The following is a 20,797-nucleotide window of genomic DNA, read 5'->3' as shown; positions in this document are numbered from 1 at the left end:
TCCTATTAGCTATTTGAAGGAAGTGCAAAGGAAATTGCACCATGGAGAAAATCAATGGGCAATGGTCTTTGCATTAGAATAGAGGTGAATTCCATTTGAGCTGGCATGATCCAAACTTTGGCTTTTCTCTCCTTTGGAATATCATCAGAATCTAAAAGAGAGAGCATAATCCTCAATGGCATTATGCTTTCAGCATTCAAGATCACAGCAATGACTGTACTCCCTATGATTATTCTATATAATTTATCTGCTTCCTCCACCATTTCAGCAGCTTCATTACCATACATCATTTGGGGAAAACATTCTGTAAAGTCAAAGCAGATTCCTCTCTCAGAAAACATGGAAAGACTCTTTTGAATGAACCTTTCCCTATCTTCCTCGAACATAGAAATCATTCCAACCCAGATCCATCCAAAATGCAACAGTAAGTGCAAGATTCCTTTAAATTGGTGGATCTCATCAGGGAACATCCATTTTACAAAAAGTGCTGAATTGTCATTATATGTCAAGGGTGGTGATCCAAATGTGATCTAAGTGGGGAAAAGACAGAAGAACCAGTGTTTTTTTAGAAAAAAAATATAACAGACTAATGCACATATCTTTATCTACTAACTGGGCCTGAGTGGTGTTCCAGGCAGGATCCTAAAAATGAATTTTTTACAAAATAATATCTGCAAATTTAGTACTGCTCATCAAGCAAAAAGTAGAATCCTTTATTCGTAATCTTCATATCTACTAACTTCCTCATCATTAAATAACACATATTTTTTGCTTCCAGAATACTTTTTATAGGAGTGATTATCAGGACTCAACATTTGAAAATAATACACTTGTGGACTTTCCATCTTGCTCCATATTTTACTCACCTGGGGAAATTTATAGTTGCACAGAGTGGTTGCCATATTGAGACAGGTTTTAGTCTGGGGTCCTCCAATGATGGCCACCATATTTGTCTGGTCATTACATTTGTAATTTGGGATAAATTTATCTTTTGTAGATAGAAATTCCATTGCTAAAAGGTAAGTTGTATAATCCTCAAGATAGTTGGTAGCAATGTGGAAACCGAGGCTAACATTGGACAAAATCCCAGAATTTCCATTGATGTCCTTTACAGCAAATGCCAGAGCCAAAGTGTGTTGGTAATTTTGGGTGAGGAACCTTCAGTGAGAATTATAAACTGAATGAATATACTTCTGCTTTAGATTCGGACAGTAAATATTTTAAATATATGTATGTGTATGTATGCATATATACACACACATTAAAAATATCTACTGTCTGAAGATATCTACTGTCTGTCATACAGACACATATACACAATACGTACATAGTTAGTGTGTGCATATGTGTGTGTTTGGACATGCATTCATATATACTTCCACACAAAAACAAATATCTGGAAAACCATAATATGATTATATGATAGGGAATCATAGATAGGGTGGAGCAGTAAGCTAAAATCGAACCAAGAAAGCATTTGTACCTGCTTTCTTCTCTATTTAAGATTCTTCTTCTGTACTTAAGATTTTAAATTCATGATAAAATATCTCTTCCAGAATGAATTTGGATGCTAAAGTAGTATGTGATTTCAGTTTTGTCTATATTTTGCTCAATTTTTTCTACGAGCAGGAAGTCAGTTCCATTTTTCCACCATAGAATTGTAAAAACTAGAAACATTTCTCAAACACATCAGAGGGCTTAGTGTTCTAATTTTTGGTTGAGATGAAATGTGAAGAAGCTTGGGATTATATTGAGGAGATCTTTCAATCTTTTTAGTGTCCTAGAAAGTTGATTTGTCTCAATTTAACCTCCAGTGATTGAATAAGCTGAATTTCTCCCAGTTATGGAATGAAAAATGGCTAACCATGGACACTGGATTAGCATACTGACCACTAGCAACTGAAATATTTCAACAGAAAAATGGAACATAGATAATACAGTATAGGTAGAAATAAGGAAAATAAAAAGAGGAGCTGCAGGAGTACTGGAGGGGTAGCAACAAGGGGATACTTACATGTACTGATCAAGTACTTCACGAGAAGGAAGACTTTGGAAAGTGATCTCATTTGAAAGAAAGAAGACTTGATAAATAATTGCAGCAATGAGTAAGTCTCCAGACTGATAATACTTGTGAATGACTGGAAGAGGACTACTGAGCTTGCAATTGTAAATAGGAGAAATTAACAGGGTAGGAAAAAAAGATAAAACTACGGTCCTGATCATAACCAACTCAGTGTAATATATAGTCATTATAGACATTAAAGAGCAACTGCTATGTTACCATTCAACCAAAGCCATGGGTTGGGCACTCATTTACGTTACAAATGATAATACAATGAAGGTTATCTGGAATTAAGACAAGGATGTATCATAGAACAAACACAAAGCCTTCTTTTTCTCCATGAAGGCAGTTCTTTATATTTCTGAGCAGATGTGAATGCTATGTAATGTCTTAATCTTAGGGTCATAATTTTGTCAGTGTCTACTGAAATTCCCTTGAGAGATAGAGTAGAAGGGACACTGACTATACTTAATTAGTAATCAGTACTATTATTTTGTCCAAAAGTACTGTCTTTGAAGAATATCAGAAGGAAGTATGTTTACCACATCTCAGTACTCACTGCAACACTGCTATGAACCTTTGAAACTAATACACAAAGTATAAAATGGTGCAGTGGGAGGTTATATATACAAAGAAGAAAGCAAACTACAATTAGAAAGAAAAAGAAACATGTCTGTTGAGGTCATAGTGTTTTCTCCTTTGTTAAATACAGATTCTACCTTATAAAGTGGTACGGTAGCAATTACTTAAGCTTTAGAAGGATTTACTGATCCCATATCCCATAAGCCTGTGCATTTTGTTAAGTGGGACCTAGCAGGAAAGCACTTTCTGACCTGGCCTTATCTTGGAGATCTCTCTTGCTCTCAAGATGTGGCTGGCCCCAATCCAGTCATCCTTCTGGAAGGCTAAAAAGACCAGAAAGTCAAATGTCCTGGGGATCATATCTTAGAGGGGATCCTACGACATCATGTTATATGACAGAAAATGGTCTGTCTTGACATGACACAATATGATATTTAATTGAAGTGCACTGTCTGTTATCCTATTTTGCCATTTAGTTTCTATCTTTGTAATTTAGTATGGAATAAATCAAAAAATGGAAGTTAAAATCAAATACTAATCTACTTTTACAAACAACTGCTATTTTTATTTTTTGTTCTTTTTTGTTCTTTTTTCTTTATTTTTCTTCTGTCATTTATAAAAAACAATAAGTAGTAATCTAAGGGTGATTTCACGTTTTAGTATGTAGCTCAAGAAAGAAATATTTATTACATCACAAAACAATTCCATTCATTTTACAGTTATTTATTAAGGATTAGATAGCTCAAGATTTTCAGTCACCATAATACCGATTAAAAATTCAACTCCATTTATATTATTAAATCATCCATATATTCAATATATTCCTTTCCTTACCCATTTGGTAAGTTATCTTCCCTTCTGGACATTGTCTACAGTCATAGCAGCAGGATAATGTCCCTTCTATTTTTACCTTACTGTAGCCAAAAGGACATTTCCCATTACAGATGGAAAGAGTGGAATTCTTTCACATGAAGAGCTTACAGCTTGGAAGTGTTTATTTTATCAAGTATATATACCCTAACTTTTCACATCCTCATCAAAAGTAAGTGTTCCCTTTCCCCATTTTCTTTTGTTTTAAATTTTAAAAAGAGGATACTCGGAATATTGCATCCAATTTTGGTTGCCACAATATAAAAAGATATGGAGAGTATAGAGAGAGTGCAGAGAAGTGCAACCAAGCTGATTAGGGATTGGAGGCTAAAATATATGAAGAACAATTGCAAGCAGTCTTCCAATATCTTAGGGCCTTCTACAAAGAAGTGGCATTCAACCTATTCTCCAAAGCACCTGAAGGCAGGATAAGAAGCAACAAAGATGATTAGGGACCCAAATATATATCTAGTCACTTGAACTGTTAAGTTGATAGGATATCTTATAAACCACAAATTGAGTTTATATTTAAAAGTAATTAATTCACTTAAGTGCCTACTGATTCCTTTCTCTAGGATTCATTTCATTATATATCTTGCATTATTTTTTGCCATATCCCATTTTGTTTTACTGTTTTATCTTCTCTCATTTTATTGTATTTTACTGTGTCTGATCCTCATTTTAATAATATGACCCACTGAGTAATTAGTAGAGATTACTACTATGGTTTGTACTGGGATGATTTTGCACTGGAACTAAATAAATAAATAAATACTATTTCATTACTTCAAAACTTAAACACTGCTTACTTCATTACCTCAAAACATAACTTTTCTACCTCATGACCTATACCAATTGTTCCGGACTAGCAGGCTCGAAAGCCTGCAACTCTGATTGGCCCGCTGATAGCCGATCGTGATTGGTCGCCATAGACTGATGCGATTGGCCAGTAAATGGGCTGCCGCGATTGGCCCTGCCAAGAGCGGCAAACTCAAATCGCCTTCATTGGCTGCCTAGCCGCAGCCAGCCCTATATAAGGGGCTTCTGCGGCGGGATTAGTTGCTCAGATCTGAAGTCACTAATAAAGAGCTGTTGTTGCTATCTGAGACTTGCCTCCGTTCTTGAACCATCCTCCCAGATCTAACACTGGCGACGAGGATGGGATGTGGAGGCAACGAAGTCTATTGATTTGAGCTAGCTAAAGGAGCACGTGGGTGACAGAGCGCAACGACGGCGACATGGCCAGTAGCGCTATACCACCCACCCTATTCGATCCAGCTAGCGAGGACTGGGACTCATATATGGACAGATTTCAAATGTTCCTGGAGTCCAACAACCTCAAAGATGCCACGCCCAGCAAGAAACGAGCCGTTTTTCTAAGCCATTGTGGGCCAGCCATTTTTAAGATGGCTAAAGCCTTAGCGAAGCCAGCTGAGGTTAAAACCATGGATTGGGACACCCTTGCTCCCATCCTGCACAACCATTATGCCCCAGCCGTGCCAACTCTCATTCGCAGACACGAGTTCTACCAGAGGGACCAGCGTGAAGGTGAGAGCGTTGGGGATTTTGTGGCAGACCTGAGGATCCTGGGTGGTTTATGTGGCTTCACCAACCTCGAAGAAGCCATGAGAGACCGCATTGTCCTTGGCCTCAGAGACCCAACCGTCCAGAGCAAGATCATGGCCAAGGGAGATATCTCGCTTGCAGATGCCATAGCAGATGCCACCGCAGCTGAAGTCACTCGTAAATCAGCAGCACGAATGCATCGAACCAGCGGAACCAACCACCAACCCACCAACGATGCTGGGAAACCTCCAGAAAAGTACACATCAACCACACATCATGAAGATGTCGAGTCATCCTCAGACAGCGAGGAGGAAGAAGTCCACAGACTCCAGTCAGAATGTGAGCAACGAGACCAGCGGGGTCATAAATCCAACTACCAATGAGCCAGATGTGGGGGAAACCATCCTCAATCCGAATGCAGATTTTTAGACGCCATGTGTTGTTTTTGCGAGGAACAAGGGCACATAGTGAAGGTATGCAAAAACAAGAGAAATTCCAGCCCTAGATGGAGAGGGAGCAGCCCAAAGAGGAATGATGGCAACTCCACCACACAGAGGGACCACCTTAGCAACCAGTGGAACCAGTACAGCAGACTCTGAAGGTTTAACGGCACACCCAGACGAGAGGAGGCTCATCAAACCATCACCATCAGCCACGCTTCATCACTTGACGCTAAAAAAATCCGAGTAAAGGTCACCATTGAAAACAAACCATGCATCATGGAAGTTGACTCTGGGTCATCACTATCCATGGTATCCTGGAAAACACTCAAGCAGCTGATTCGCAACATCCGACGCCAAGACCTCAGCAGTCAGAGACTCATACTGAAAGACTATCAAGGCAACCGGATCCCAGTCACAGGTACCTGCCATTTCCAGGTCTCTTTCAAGGGACATAATGCAATTCTACAACTCACCATCGTAGACAGAGACCGGCCAAGTCTATTGGGCCTTCAGTGGTTCGTGCCATTAGGAATCGGAATGGCTGGCATCCATCATACAGAAGACGATGACTGGGAGGCGGCCCTCGTCCATGACTTCCGAGAAGTGTTCAACGCAAAGCCTGAGGCAAGTACAAGGGGTCCCCTATTTCATTTAATCTTCGCCCCGACATTGCACCCATTCGCCTAAAGCCACGCCGAGTTCCCTTTGCTCTCAAATCCAAAATTGATGAGCAACTGGACAAATTAATTGCACAAGGCGTGTTAGAACCCATTGACCACGCCCAATGGGAGATACCAATTGTCACCCCATAAAGCCTGATGGGTCCATAAGAATCTGTGGTGACTACAAGGCCACCCTCAATCACGCGCTACAGCAGAGCGCCTACCCAGTACCAGTCATTCAACATCTCCTGCATTTACTTGGGGGTGGCAAAATATTTGCAAAATTAGATCTGGCCCAAGCGTATCAACAGCTGCCAGTTGATCCCAAGATGGCAGAAGCCCAAACTATAGTCACACATCGGGGTGCATTCAAATGCAACAGACTCCAGTTTGGTGTAAGCGTAGCCCCAGGCATCTTTCAAAGCCTGATGGAGAGACAAGGTATAAAAGGGGTCGTGCCCTATTTTGATGACGTATTAATAGCAGCACCCACAAAAAGTCAATTAGAGAAACGCCTCAGAACAGTCCTACAGAGGTTCAAAGATGCTGGCCTCAAGGTTAAGAAGGAAAAGTGCCAGCTTTGCACAGAAAGGATGGAGTTTCTTGGCTACCTCCTTGACAAACAAGGAATCCACCCTACAGAAAAGAAATTGGCAGCTATCAAAAATGCCCCAAGACCCAAAAACAAAACCGACCTCCAAGCCTTCCTGGGACTTATTAACTTTTATAACATCTTCCTACCCCAGAAGGCGACTGTTGCTGAGCCCCTTCATAGACTACTTGATAAAAGGGCATCCTGGATTTGGGGACGTCGGGAGGAACACGCCTTCCAGCAAGTAAAAGACCTCCTTACCTCTAAAGCAGTACTAATTCAATATAATGAGACACTCCCTTTGACTGTTACTTGTGATGCTTCACCATTTGGGGTGGGGGCCATCCTGAGCCACGTCCTACCAAATGGCTCAGAGGCACCAATTGCATTTTTTTCAAGAACTCTATCAAAAACAGAAAGAAACTATAGCCATTTAGATAAGGAAGCCCTTGCTATTGTCTCTGCAATTAAAAGGTTTCATGAATATGTTTACGGGAGACCATATTCTATTATCACGGATCATTTTCTATTATCATGGAATGCCATACTTGGCATTCTGGTGGGTGACAAACCTACTCCACACATTCTCTCCCCCAGAATGACACGATGGTTGGAATTTCTCACTGCCTACGACTATCAATTAAAGTATCGCCCGGGGAAATCTATTCCCCATGCAGATGCCTTGAGCCTCTCACCACTACCCGAGCCACAGGAAGACCCAGCTCCCACGCTCCCAGTACTTCAAATAGAGACAATGCCCTCGCCTCCACTAACGGCCCAAGACATCGCCTTTGAAACCAAAAGAGACTCTTGTTTGGCACGAGTTCTTGGCTGGGTGGAGAGGGGATGGCCAGATTACGACCCAAAGGAAATATTTAAGCCATTTAAAAACAGACAAATGGAACTTTTTTCACAAAGAGGGTGCATTTTGTGGGGAGACCGAGTTGTTGTACCAACTAAGTTACAAAAAAGGGTCCTGCAAATGCTACACGATGGACACCCGGGCATCGTGCATATGAAAGCACTGGCAAGAAGTTACACCTGGTGGCCAAGTATGGACAAACAAATCGAAACCTGGATCGCCTCTTGTAACAGATGCCAGGAAAACCACTCAGCACCACCAAAAGCTCCACCAGCAGAATGGGAAACACCCAGGGGTCCCTGGACTCGCATTCATATTGACTTTGCGGGACCTACGAGAGGCCACACTTTCTTAATAACTTTAGATGCGTATTCTAACTGGCTTGAGGTCAATAAAATGAAAGCAACCACTACTGAGGCAGTCATCAAAAAACTGAACAGACTCTTTGCCACACATGGCCTACCAGATGTCCTGGTCTCTGACAATGGGCCCCAATTTACTGCCTTAGCCTTTGAACAGTATTTAGCAGAATGGGGCATCCGACACGCACTCACATCACCGGCTCATCCTGCGACGAATGGTAGGGCTGAACGAATGGTTCAGTTTACAAAGAAAACCCTGCAGAAAATGGAACAAGGTAACATCCATGACAAAGTCACTAGAATGCTGCTCCTGCAACACATCACACCAAACAGCATGACCAACAAGAGCCCAGCTGAACTCCTGATGGCCAGTAAACTCAGATCGCCTCTAGACCGCTTGCACCCTGCCTACACCCCGGAAAAGCCCCTGGGTTCCAGCAGCAAGCACCGTGCCTTGTATTCGCAAAAAAAATTTCTGGGGATCCCTTCTGGATTCCTGCTCAAGTAACTCAAGTTATGGGTCACCACTCCTACCATCTACTCACCACTGATGGCAGAGCGTGGAAATGCCATATTGATCAGCTACGCTCCAGACTGACCACAACTTCCACCCCGACCCTAACTTTGACATCAGGGGGGAGGGGAAGCCGTGAACTCAGAATTAGAACCAACACCTGTTTATTCTGAACTAACACTGAGAGCACCACACCATAGTTTGCAACACTCACCAGCTGTAGCTGAGCCTGGGCAGATGAACGCTTTGCCAAGAAACAGCAGCCAGGAGGTTCAGAGAGCCCGGGGAGCCATGGCAGTAGCAATGAAGCTGAGGACTCCATCACCCCGGGGGCACCAGAGGAGAGCCCTGACCATGGCACTGGTTCACCGTTCCTGTTTGATCCAGCAAGCAGTCCATCTGAACCCGAATTTGAACATGGACATTTGGAAGTGCGTAAGTCAGGTAGACAGGTGCGAAAACCTGCCTACCTGCGAGACTATATTACTCCACCCCTTAAACGGAACGGAGAGGGAGGGGTGTTCAGGACTAGCAGGCTCAAAAGCCTGCAACTCTGATTGGCCTGCTGATAGCCGATCGTGATTGGTCGCCATAGACTGATGCGATTGGCCAGTAAACGGGCTGCTGCTATTGGCCCTGCCAAGAGTGGCAAACTCAAATCGCCTTCATTGGCTGCCTAGCCACAGCCAGCCCTATATAAGGGGCTGCTGCGGCTGGGATTAGTTGCTCAGATCTGAAGTCAATAATAAAGAGCTGTTGTTGCTATCTGAGTCTTGCCTCCGTTCTTGAACCATCCTCCCAGATCTAACACCAATGATTAGATAATGATGTCTCTAAAACAATTTCTATAAAATAATTAATTTATCAATTGATTAATTGACATTGTTTGATTGATTAGTGTGGTTAGAATGTTTAGTGCAAATAATGTGATTACTGATCAGTGTAAATTTATGTAATTTAATTGATTAGTAAAATTAGTGATTTAATGAATTTGATGAGTGTGATTAATGATTAGTATAACTAATTGATTAGGCTGATTGTTGCTTAGTGAAATTATTTGAAATGGTTGATTATTGTATTTTATTAATTAGTGTGATATTGGCTATATTGGTTACCCAAATATCTTGTTTGACTGAACAATTTTATCAACGTACCATCTCAAGAAACCTTCCATGCCAGGAAAAAAATTCAATGCCAAACAACAACCCAAAGAGAAAGAAATCCCCACCAATGAACCACAAGATTCCGGCACATGCCTTATATGTAAAGAAACTCTAAAGGATAATGAAAGTTCCACCAATTATGACAATTATGCTCACCATGGCTGCTTGGGATTACCCAAGCAAATGACTCAATTCCTAGAATCATCCAACCATGCATTTCCATATTTAGCCCTGTTGGGCTAAATTGTGGTTGTACATTGAGAACTATTTGTGTTGTATATAGCTAATCCTTAGTTAAAATCGTTGGTAACTTTTGAACTGGTAACTATTCAAAGTTACAAAGGCACTGAAGAAAGTAACTGATGGTTGTTTTTCACATTATGACTATTGCAGAATCCCAATGGTCATGCAATTGAAATTTGGATGCTTGGCAGCTGGTTCATATTTATGATGCTGTGTCCTGGGGCCATGTGATCATCTTTGGGACCTTCTGACAAGCAAAGTCAATGGGAAAACCAAATTGACTTAAAAACTGAAGTTCCTTACTTAACAACTGCAGCAATTCATTTAACAGTTGTGGCAAGAAAGGTTGTAAAATTAGGCAAATCTCACTTAAAACTATCTTGCTTCACAACATAGATTTTGGGCTCAATTGTGGTCATAGTCAAGCACTTCCAATATGGTCTCTTGTATTATGAACAGAGCTCAGAATCACTACATGAGGAGGTGTGTTATAAAAATTTGAGAAGTAAATAAAGGGGACATTACCAACCAAATAGTAATTTACTTTTACAAATACATTTATTTTTATTTTTCTTCCTTTTTCTTTATTTTCTCTCTGCCATTTGTAAACAACAATAAATAAAACTTCAGTGAAGATCTTGGTGTTAAGGATTGAACTTAAGATAAAAAACATTTATTGCATTATAAATTAAGATCATCCATTTCGCAATTGTCAACCAAGCCACATTTAGCTTTAAATGTACAAATTATACAACCCTTTATTCGTTAGCATTCCAGAAACCATAGTTCATATTGACATTATTTTCCCCTTATCTTTAAAATTTTAAATTATGTAAATTATCCCAGGGTTAATTTTTTATAATTACTACTGGATTGATGCCAATGTGGCTGCTGTAACATAACTGAATATTTGCTTTTTATAACAAGACAATATATTTAAGAAGTAAAAAAAATACCACACTCATCAATATAAAAAAACCAGCCTCCCCTACATTTTAGCTTAATTCCAATTCCAATTCCAATTATGATTATGATTTTTTATCTATTTTATTTTTTCCAGATTTTGTTCTATTGTACTTTATTAATTTATTTGATTCTTTTTGTTACATTTTATTGTTTTTTATTTTTATTTTAAATATGGTTTTACACTGTGTAAGCTGCTTCGAGTCACCATGGGCGAATAGACAGCAATATAAATTAAATAAATAAATATGCTTTATTCATTAATCATGAAATTCAGTCAATTAAACATTCAAAAATGCATCACAAATAACATTGACTATTGCTAATGGTTGATACGGGTTGCTTCCACCATCCCAGGTATCAACTAAGTACCTTTTAAAGATGATCGATGTTCTGAATAGCAGTTTTTTGCAATTCCGCTGGTGATAGTGCAGGAAGCTGGAATTCCTTGATGCATTTTGTAAAATTCTTGAACATGGTGCCAAGTGCCCCAATGACAATGGGTAGCATTGTTACATGTTTCATTCCTAATTGCATAGTTTCGATGGCCAGGTTGTAATATTTCATGTTTTATTTTAGGTCTTCTTGGATTCTGGCATCTCCTACTACTGAAATATCAATAAATTGTACTTTACAGTTTTCGACAACTGCAATATTTGGCATGTTGTGTTCCAAATAGCGATCTTTCTATATTCCAAAGTCCCACAAGATCTTCACCTTCTCATTTTTAATATCTTTTTTCAGTTTATGTTCCCATGATTTTTCAAATACAGGTAAGTCGTAATTTTTACATAATGAAAAGTTGATTAATTTAGCAACTTAGTCGTGTCTAGCTTTGTAATCAGTTTGTACAATTTTGCTACATTTACATATTAAATGTGAAACGGTTTCAACTTTGTCCTTGCAAATGGACCAGCAGCCCCAGCAGCTGGGAGACTAATCAGTCAGTTCAGTCAGAACTTAGAACTTTATTCCCTGGAGACGTTAGAAGTCTGATTGAACTGGTAGTCACAGGGTCTTTTTTTGTTGCCCTGCATGGAGGAGAAGAGTGCTGGAAAGCGAATTAGTGAGGGATTGATATGTGTTCTGGAATGGATTTTGCATTATCATTATTTTGAAATGGGGTAGAAATGAGGATATGGCATTATCTTTTCTCTTGGATGGAGTAGAAGGGAGGATTTTGCATTATAATGCAAAGTCTCATTTCCACCCCGTTTCAAAAAATGAAATTTTTCAAAAAAAGAAGCTCTTCCAAAAAAGAAGGTCCAACTTCTTTTTGGGAAGGTCTGATTGAACGTTTTTTAAACTGATAGTCACATAGTGTTCTTTGGTTGCCCTGCATGGAGGAGAATGGAGCTGGAAATCAGGTTTGTGAGGGAATGGGTTGGAAGTGAGGATTTTACGTTATGATTTCCTATAAATAAGTAAGAACCAGTAAAAGAGGAATGGAAAAATCCTTCTCTGAAGATCAGCATTTTTCAGTCTTGGCAAGTTCAAGATGGGTGAACTACATGCTACCTTGAGAATTCTGGGAATTGAAGTCCATGCACCTTAAAATTGCCAAAGTTGAGAAGCATGAGTCTACACTATAGCTTAGGATTTTCCATTCCTGATTTATTTAGAGTTTGGTGCAATTAAATAAATCAGTTGTGGTTTCCTTAACAAATACTGATTAAAGCAATATGAACCATAGATTCAGATATTTCATTACCAAACTAGGTAACATCATCAGTACTAGAAGGGAGTAGAGTTTGCTCTTATTTTCATATATTAATAGCTTACCCTCAGTGTTGACCATTTGCTTCACAAACAATATTTTGATTTGTTATGTCCTGAGGACTCAAGGAGTTCTCACTCAGGTCCACTCACTTTGTGTGGGCGATATTCCCCCATTCCCATTGGTTGGTTCTCCCCAGCAGCCAGCTATAAAAGCAGGCTGCGGGGTCCAACTGGTTGCTGATTGCTGCGAGCCAGTTCCAGGCTTGGCAAGCACGGTCAGCCCTTTATTTGTAAAATAAAGTACTGTTGCACTCATGCTCTGGTTCAGCCTCTCATTGCTCAAACTTAACACTGGCGACGAAGGTGGGATGGCTACCAGATGCACCTTGCCACCGCTGAGTCACTAGCCACCGATCCGCAGCCCAGAGAGAGCGATCGGCTGGCGATAAGAGGAACGCTGATCCGCAGCCAGAGAGAGCGGTCAGCTAACTAAACGAGCGATCAAAAGAGCAAACGCAGATCCGCAGCCAGAGAAAGCGGTCTGAGTCAAAAAAGTTAGAAGCGTCTGTAGCCACTTGTTAGCCCCGCTACGGGAAAGTGAAGCGCTGCGAGCCGCAGCCGCTCTGCATTTGGCGCGAAATTCAAACGGGTGTCATTTGAATTTCGAACCAGTAGGAATCACAGCACAGCGCTGTAGAGAGTCACTAACGCCCACTTTTTTTGGCGCGAATCCAGACACCTCCAACGGCTGGCAGCCAACGTGGTAACCCAGAGAGAAAGAGAGGTTAGCAAAACCTCTCCAGAGCTGATATCACTAGTAACTCACGAGCGCTCGTAGTCCCAGAGAGATTTTTCCGCAGGTAGCCCAGCCGTTCCAACACCATGAGTTCCAACCCAGTATTCCCAGCGTTTAAACCAGACGAAGAGAAGTGGGAATCGTATAAGAACCGTTTCAATCATTACATCGATGCGGTCGGCCTGGCGGATGCGGGAGAGCATCGGAAAAATCCTATTTCCTAATCTACTGCGGAGCCACCGCTTTTGATACCGCCGCAGCACTCGTAAGCGCCGAGAGAATTGAAAAACGTTCCGTGGTCCGAGTTGCTTGAGATCCTCACTAACCACTACGCTCCCAGGCCTTCACAAATCGCCAGGAGGTTCACGTTCCGTATGAGGAAGCAATCAAGTAAGGAGACCATCAATCAATATATGGCCGCCCTCAGAACAGCAGCCCTGCACTGCGGGTTTGGAACATACCTGGAGGACATGCTCCTCGATCAATTAGTTTGTGGGGTCAAGGATCTCAACCTACAGAGGCGACTGCTAGCCAAAAAGACCTCAACCTTGTGCAAGCGGTAGAGGAGGCCCTAGCAGCCGAGCTAGCAACGAACTCAGCCACCGAAATTCAGGGCCCAAGTGCCAAGCTAGCATCGTTCCCAGTCCATTCCGAAGAGGTGGAAGCGGAGGAAGCCCACAATGATGAGAACGATGTCCATCGCCTCACCAATGACAGACGGTCGCAGGTAGGGGCCAAACAAGAATACACCGGTCCACCCAAGCACATCACCCTGTGCCTAGCCTGTGGGGATCACATCAAAGGGCCACCTGCAAGTTTAAAGGAGCCGTTTGCAACAACTGCCATAAGAGGGGGCACATTGCGAGAGTCTGCCAAGCCCCCAAAGCGCTGCACACAGACCCCGTCCTCGCACTCGGGACCACAGAGGCAAGTATTAAACTGTCGCACGCACCGCCTTGCCAGGCGTACTTGCCACACTGTTAGTAAAATTTCTCTCTCCATTTCCCTAGAAGGTAAACCGTGCCACATGGAGGTGGACACAGGGTCAGCGCTCTCAATAATCTCGTGGAACACCCTCAAGAGACTCCACCCCAGCCTATCTACTACCCGGCTTCAGAGATGCCAGTTCGGTCTGAAGGACTACCAGGGAAAGGCCATTCCCGTGATCGGCAGAGGCAAGTTCTTTGTCAGTTTTAGAGCTTTTAAAGGCCACCTACCTCTAGTGGTAGTTAACGGCAATCTACCCACCTTATTGGGGCTCGATTGGTTTCCCCACCTCGGCCTAGGGTTAACAGGAGTCCATGCTTTCTCAACCTCAGACACTGACTCCTTATTCGCTGACTACGCAGATGTGTTCAGCGAGGAGCTGGGGTGTTATAATGGAACCCCCATCTCGTTCACCGTTGACCCCAGGCAGTCCCAATCAGATTAAAACCGCGTAGAGTTCCATTTGCTATTCGATCAAAACTAGACGCTGAATTGGATAAACTACTAAAACAAGGGATCATTGAGCCAACAGATTTCGCCAAGTGGGAGACGCCCATTGTCACACCCTCAAAAAGATGGTAGCCTGAGAATTTGCTTGGACTACAAGACAACAATCAATAAATATTTACAAGTTAGCGCCTACCCGTGCCGTCATTCAGCACTTATTGCACACATTCGAACCGGGCAGTATTTTTGCTAAATTGGACATGTCTCAAGCATATCAACAGTTCCCTGTTGATAACCAAACAGCGGAACTTCAGACCATCGTCACTCACAGGGGTGCCTTCCGATGCAAGCGTCTCCAATTTGGCGTAAGTGTTGCCCGGTATTTTTCAATCCCTCATGGAGCGGATTTTACAGGGCCTCCTGGTGTAGTACCCTACTTGACGACATCTTAGTCTCGGCCAGGGACAGACCCCAACTCTTCCAGAGAGTGCGAGCAGTGTTAGAGAGGTTCAGACAGCATGGCCTCAAGTTAAAGAAAGAAAAATGCGCCATTGCCACTAGACAGGTGGACTTTCTGGGTTATAAAATTGACGCCTCTGGCATTCACCCCCTGGAGTCCAAGGTCAGGGCGATCCACGAAGCTCCCACACCGACCTCCAAAACGGAGCTACAAGCTTTCTTGGGGCTCCTAAACTTTTATGCATCCTTTTACCCCATAAAGCCTCAGTAGCCGAACCCCTACACAGATTACTAGACAAAAAGTCACCGTGGCACTGGGGGCACAAAGAAGACCAGGCGTTTAACGCTGTCAAATCACTACTTACGTCAGAGGCAGTGCTCATCCAATTCGACCCCAACCTTCCTTTAGTACTGGCAGCAGACGCATCCCTTTTGGAATTGGGACGGTCCTTAGTCACCGACTCGCCAATGGCGCCGAGGCCCCCATCGCCTTTTTCTCCAGGACGCTCTCGCCACGGAGCGAAATTACAGCCAAATAGACAAGGAAGCCCTAGCAGCTGTTGCAGCCGTGAAAAAGTTTCACGAATTCCTTTTGGCCACTTCTTGAACTGGTCACCGACCATAAACCCCTCCTGGGCCTACTGGCCGGCGACAAGCGGACACCTCAAGTCCTCTCCCCTCGGATGACAAGGTGGACACTTTTCCTAGTGGCCTACTCATACAAACTTATCCACCGCCCGGGCAAAACTCTATCCCACGCTGACGCGCTCAGTCGCTGCCCCTTACCCGCTCCGGCTGAAGACCCAGCTCCTGTCAATGCCATTTTTGAAATCACCCAGTTGGACCTGCCCATCACCGCCCTTGACATCGCCGCCAAAACCAAGGCAGACCAAACGCTCGCCCAGGTGCTCGACTGGGTGAGGAGGGGTGGCCGGGAGGCAATGTTGATAACAAATTCGCACCCTTTAAGACTCGCATGCAGGAGCTGTCCAGTTTGCAGGGTTGTCTACTGTGGGGCACTCGAGTGGTCATTCCGACCTTGCTGCGCACCGAGTCCTGGAGGCGTTGCACGAGGGACACCCGGCATTGTGAGAATGAAGGCGTTGGCACGCAGCTACGTGTGGTGGCCGGGTCTAGATGAGGACATTGTCAATTGGGTAAGTTCCTGCAGCATTTGCCAGGAATCCCGTCCTGCTCCCCCATCGCCACCCCTACCAGATGGGAGAGCGCCAGCGCCCTTGGTCTAGAATCCATATCGATCTGGCCGGCCCCGTGCATGGAAAGATGTTCCTAGTGGTCGTGGGCGCTTATTCCAAATGGATAGACGTGGCACAGCTATCCACGACCACCACACTAGCAATCACCAACGTGTTAACGCGCCTGTTCGTTACACATGGACTACCCGACTCCTTGGTCTCCGATAATGGCCCACAGTTCGCATCAGTAGAATTCAGCCGTTTTGCAGCCAACCTAGGCATTCGCCACATTTTCACAGCCCCATTTCACCCTGCGAGTAATGGGTTGGCTGAAAGGGCCGTCAGGACCACCAAAGAGGCCCTCGCTAGGTTTGGCAGAGATGACTGGCACCACAAACTCTCACGGTTCCTGATGAGCCAGCACTCGACCCCTGTGCAGTCACCAATAAGTCCCCAGCGGAACTTCTGATGGGCCGGCGCCTGAGGACTGTATTAGATAGACTGCACCCACAATACTGCCTGACTCTCCCCTCGCTTCCACTTCGGGGTTAGACATTTTATGTTACAGGAGCCGATATTCGCAAGGAATTTCGCTGGGGACCCACTTTGGATTCCGGGCGAGGTCATCGCCGTCACCGGGCCGAGATCGTATAGAGTCAGGCTGGAGGATGGTCGCGTCTGGAGGAGACACATAGACCAACTCAGAAGGCGCCTCAGCAACCTCGCAAACAAGAATCCAGAGTCTCCAGTCGAAGGGGAACCGCCTCATCCGACACCCAGCCACACCGCACCCAGTGACCAGTCTGCGCCAGCGGTCGTTCCGGTCAGCCCAAACTCGGACAACAGCGCCCAGAGAGTTGACCAACCGGATCCAACCCACGAGAGCTCGACCCCAGAAACCAACCCGGTGGTTTCCGAGGATGCCCAGTCCAGAGAGAGTGTTGGCGACACTATGCCAGCTCAACCGTCACAGACTGATACCGAACAGTCAGACAATGTTCCCGAGTTGCGCCGCTCCGGGCGCCAACACAAACCCCATCTACCTCAAGGACTATGTGTGTTCGCATCTGGGGGAAGGGGTGTTATGTCCTGAGGACTCAAGGAGTTCTCACTCAGGTCCACTCACTTTGTGTGGGCGATATTCCCCCATTCCCATTGGTTGGTTCTCCCCAGCAGCCAGCTATAAAAGCAGGCTGCGGGGTCCAACTGGTTGCTGATTGCTGCGAGCCAGTTCCAGGCTTGGCAAGCACGGTCAGCCCTTTATTTGTAAAATAAAGTACTGTTGCACTCATGCTCTGGTTCAGCCTCTCATTGCTCAAACTTAACATGATTGGTGCCAGATCTCTATAGCCTCAGGCAGAGAAGAACTATTTTGCAAACCTCCTTCAAATGTTCTTAAAATACAGAATTTCCCAACTTTCCTTTTGGAAACTCCAACATGCAAACTGTGATTACTCCTCCTAAAATGAATCTTCTTTACCTGGAGCTTGAAAATTTGCTGTTTGGTGGGAAGATATATAGCTAAAAATCAGTCTACATTTAGTGTACATCTGATTTGGGGTTCCAACTTTAGGTTACATTTTTGGCTGATTATTTTATTTCTTCTATTAGTAAGGAAATGAATGAGAAATCATCATTTTTATAATTATTCCTGAATTTTTATAATTATTCCTTCACTAGATGGAACCCAAGGGCTAGATTAGTGTCAATCAGCTGAAAGATGTATGGATTTTAACTCCCAGAATTCTCTAGCCAGTCATCAAGGAGTTTCCACAGAAGATTGTGGAGAATAATAGAGCTAATAATCTGTGAGAGTTCCAGATTCAGAAGGACAGGCAGGCATAATCTACCAGACACTGTAGCAGTAGACAGATTAATAGACAAAGACCAGAAGAGCTCAGGAGGCCAGGCAAGCCGGGCAAGGCACCCCTTGACATGAGTGATGTGGAGTTAGTCACGCGCCCCCAGTCACATGACTACCCAGTCATGCCGACCCAGTCACATGACCACTAAGCCACACCCACCAAGCCATGCCCACAGAATTGGCAGTAAATTTTTTTGAATCCCACCACTGATTAGTTTGTAGTTCTTGTTCTTGAGCAGCAAGTATTAAACCTTCCATGTCTTCCTTGATGGAAGAATAAGCCATGCCCATGTCAAGCTGTCATCACATTTTCCTTCAATGTTTTTCAAGTGCTGTCCATGCAAAGCTTTGGTTTTCCATCTGTTTAATCTATCTTCCAGCTGTAATTCCTTATATTCTGCCTCTGCTTCTGTTGTTTTTATAATGTTCTCGGTTTTTACAGCCTGCAGCAATTTTTTTGTACTTTGGTTCACATAATCATTCTGTTATTGTTATTGTTGTTGTTGTTGTTGTTGTTGCGGTTGCGGTTGCTGTTGCTGTTACTGTTACTGTTACGATGCTGATGCTGATGATTATTATTATTATTTAAAAATTGAACTTAGTCAACTGAACATTTAAAAATGTATCACAAATATCACTAACTGACTCCAATGGTTGATACAGGTTACTGACAGCATCCTAAGTATCAGGAAGAATCTTCTTAAAATTTATGTTCTTTTGAGTAGCAAAATCTTTTGCAGCTTCCTGGCATTATAGCAGGAAGCTGCAAATTCTTGATGTATTTTGCAAAATTCCTGGACATTGTAACAAGTACCCCGATGACAATGGGTATCACTGTTACATGTTTCATTCAATAATTGCATAGTTTTGATATCCAGGTTGTGATATTTCATAATTTTTTCCAGTACTTTTTCATTAGAATTATGATTATACATTTTTGTCATTCTAATAAATGCAGCAAAATATTTAGGCCCTCTAAAACATTTTGGGATTTGGCTTCTTGAAATTCATTGAAAGCAAGAAAAAACACACAAATATAAAACCACTATACATACCCAAACTCTTCCCATCCTCATCAATCCTTAGTGTCCAATTTCACCATTTTCTTTTGTTTCAAATTCATTAAAATTCAGTTCAGTTCAATTAATTTGTTCCTCAAACTTCAGCAAGTAGAATAGGTGTGAACTTCAACTGCCAGTATGTTGAAGTTTGGAATTGAAGTCCACACCTCATAAATTTGCTGAGTTTGAGAAACAAGAACCTGCTGTTTTTGATTTTATCATATGCCAATTTATCTGATTGCTTTGTCTTAGCTTATCTCAATTTCACTGAATTGAGCTCAATGCTCATGCATTATATGCTCAACTGACTAATCCCAAAATCTAGTACTACAATTAGTGAGATGATTTTGCATTGGAGATAATCAAAGGTTATGGGCATTTCAATTTTAAGTCACCCGTTTATATTTTAGCAGTTTATGTTCACATCACATATAAAAAATATTGAGGCTGCTAAATCCAAAGGTTGTTTTGATAATAGTCATTTAATCATTTATTTCTGTGCATGAATGAATACGCGATTTCTTAAAAACTGAAAAACGAGACAAATCTGGTTAAATACAAGGGGCCAAACAGCATCCATGATAGAAATGGTGTGGAACTTGTCTGGGGGAGCCATGGGATCAATGCTTCCAATTTGGACTCTTAGAAATGACTTGTTTGGAAATGTGACCCAATTGAAGACATCAAATTCTGTTTCAAATTCTCCATTGGGGCCAAAAGAAACCTGTTCTCCAGAACTGTTGTTAAAAGAGACTTGCTGCAAAAAATGGTGGAGCTGAAAGAAAAATCAAAGTAATATAAATATTAACTGGATTCCTTGAAATCATATGGAGAAATCTCAGTTCCTTCTGCTTTGCTTACAGTCAATGGAATGCCATTATTTTTCATTAATCTACACTGTTTTTAATTGAAAAATAAATAAATAAAAAATAATTGAGAACAATTATTAACAAATTTGAAATTTTCTTCATGCTATTGATCGGCAAAGTTTTTACATGTGAAACTGTTAAATATACAGGTTGTAGATTAAATAAGATCCTTTACATATTATTTCATACATAAAGTACATATTCAGAGTTTTGCAGTATTAATTTAGCTCCAGAAAAATAAACACAGATGGCTGTGTTTATTTACAGCACTTATAAATATAATAGGTAGATTTTAGAAACTAGTTGTATATTTTTCCAACATGCAGCAAACTCAGACAGAAACATATTGCAAGTCACTTCAGCAGACAAACAAATTAGTTTCTCTTTTACCTTAGTTCAGCAGGGAAGCAGAAGAGAGAAGCAGTTCATTTCAATAGACAGATTCAAAACTCAATAGCTTCAGAGCTGCACAGCTTAACATAGAGCCATGCATGGGCCACTCCTAGTTTCAATTT

This window comes from Pseudonaja textilis, chromosome Z (assembly GCF_049901715.1).
Source record: "Pseudonaja textilis isolate UNSWEBS1 chromosome Z, rPseTex1.2, whole genome shotgun sequence".
NCBI lineage: Eukaryota > Metazoa > Chordata > Lepidosauria > Squamata > Elapidae > Pseudonaja > Pseudonaja textilis.
The sequence above is the reverse complement of the archived record's forward strand: the minus strand, read 5'-3'. Positions refer to the sequence as shown.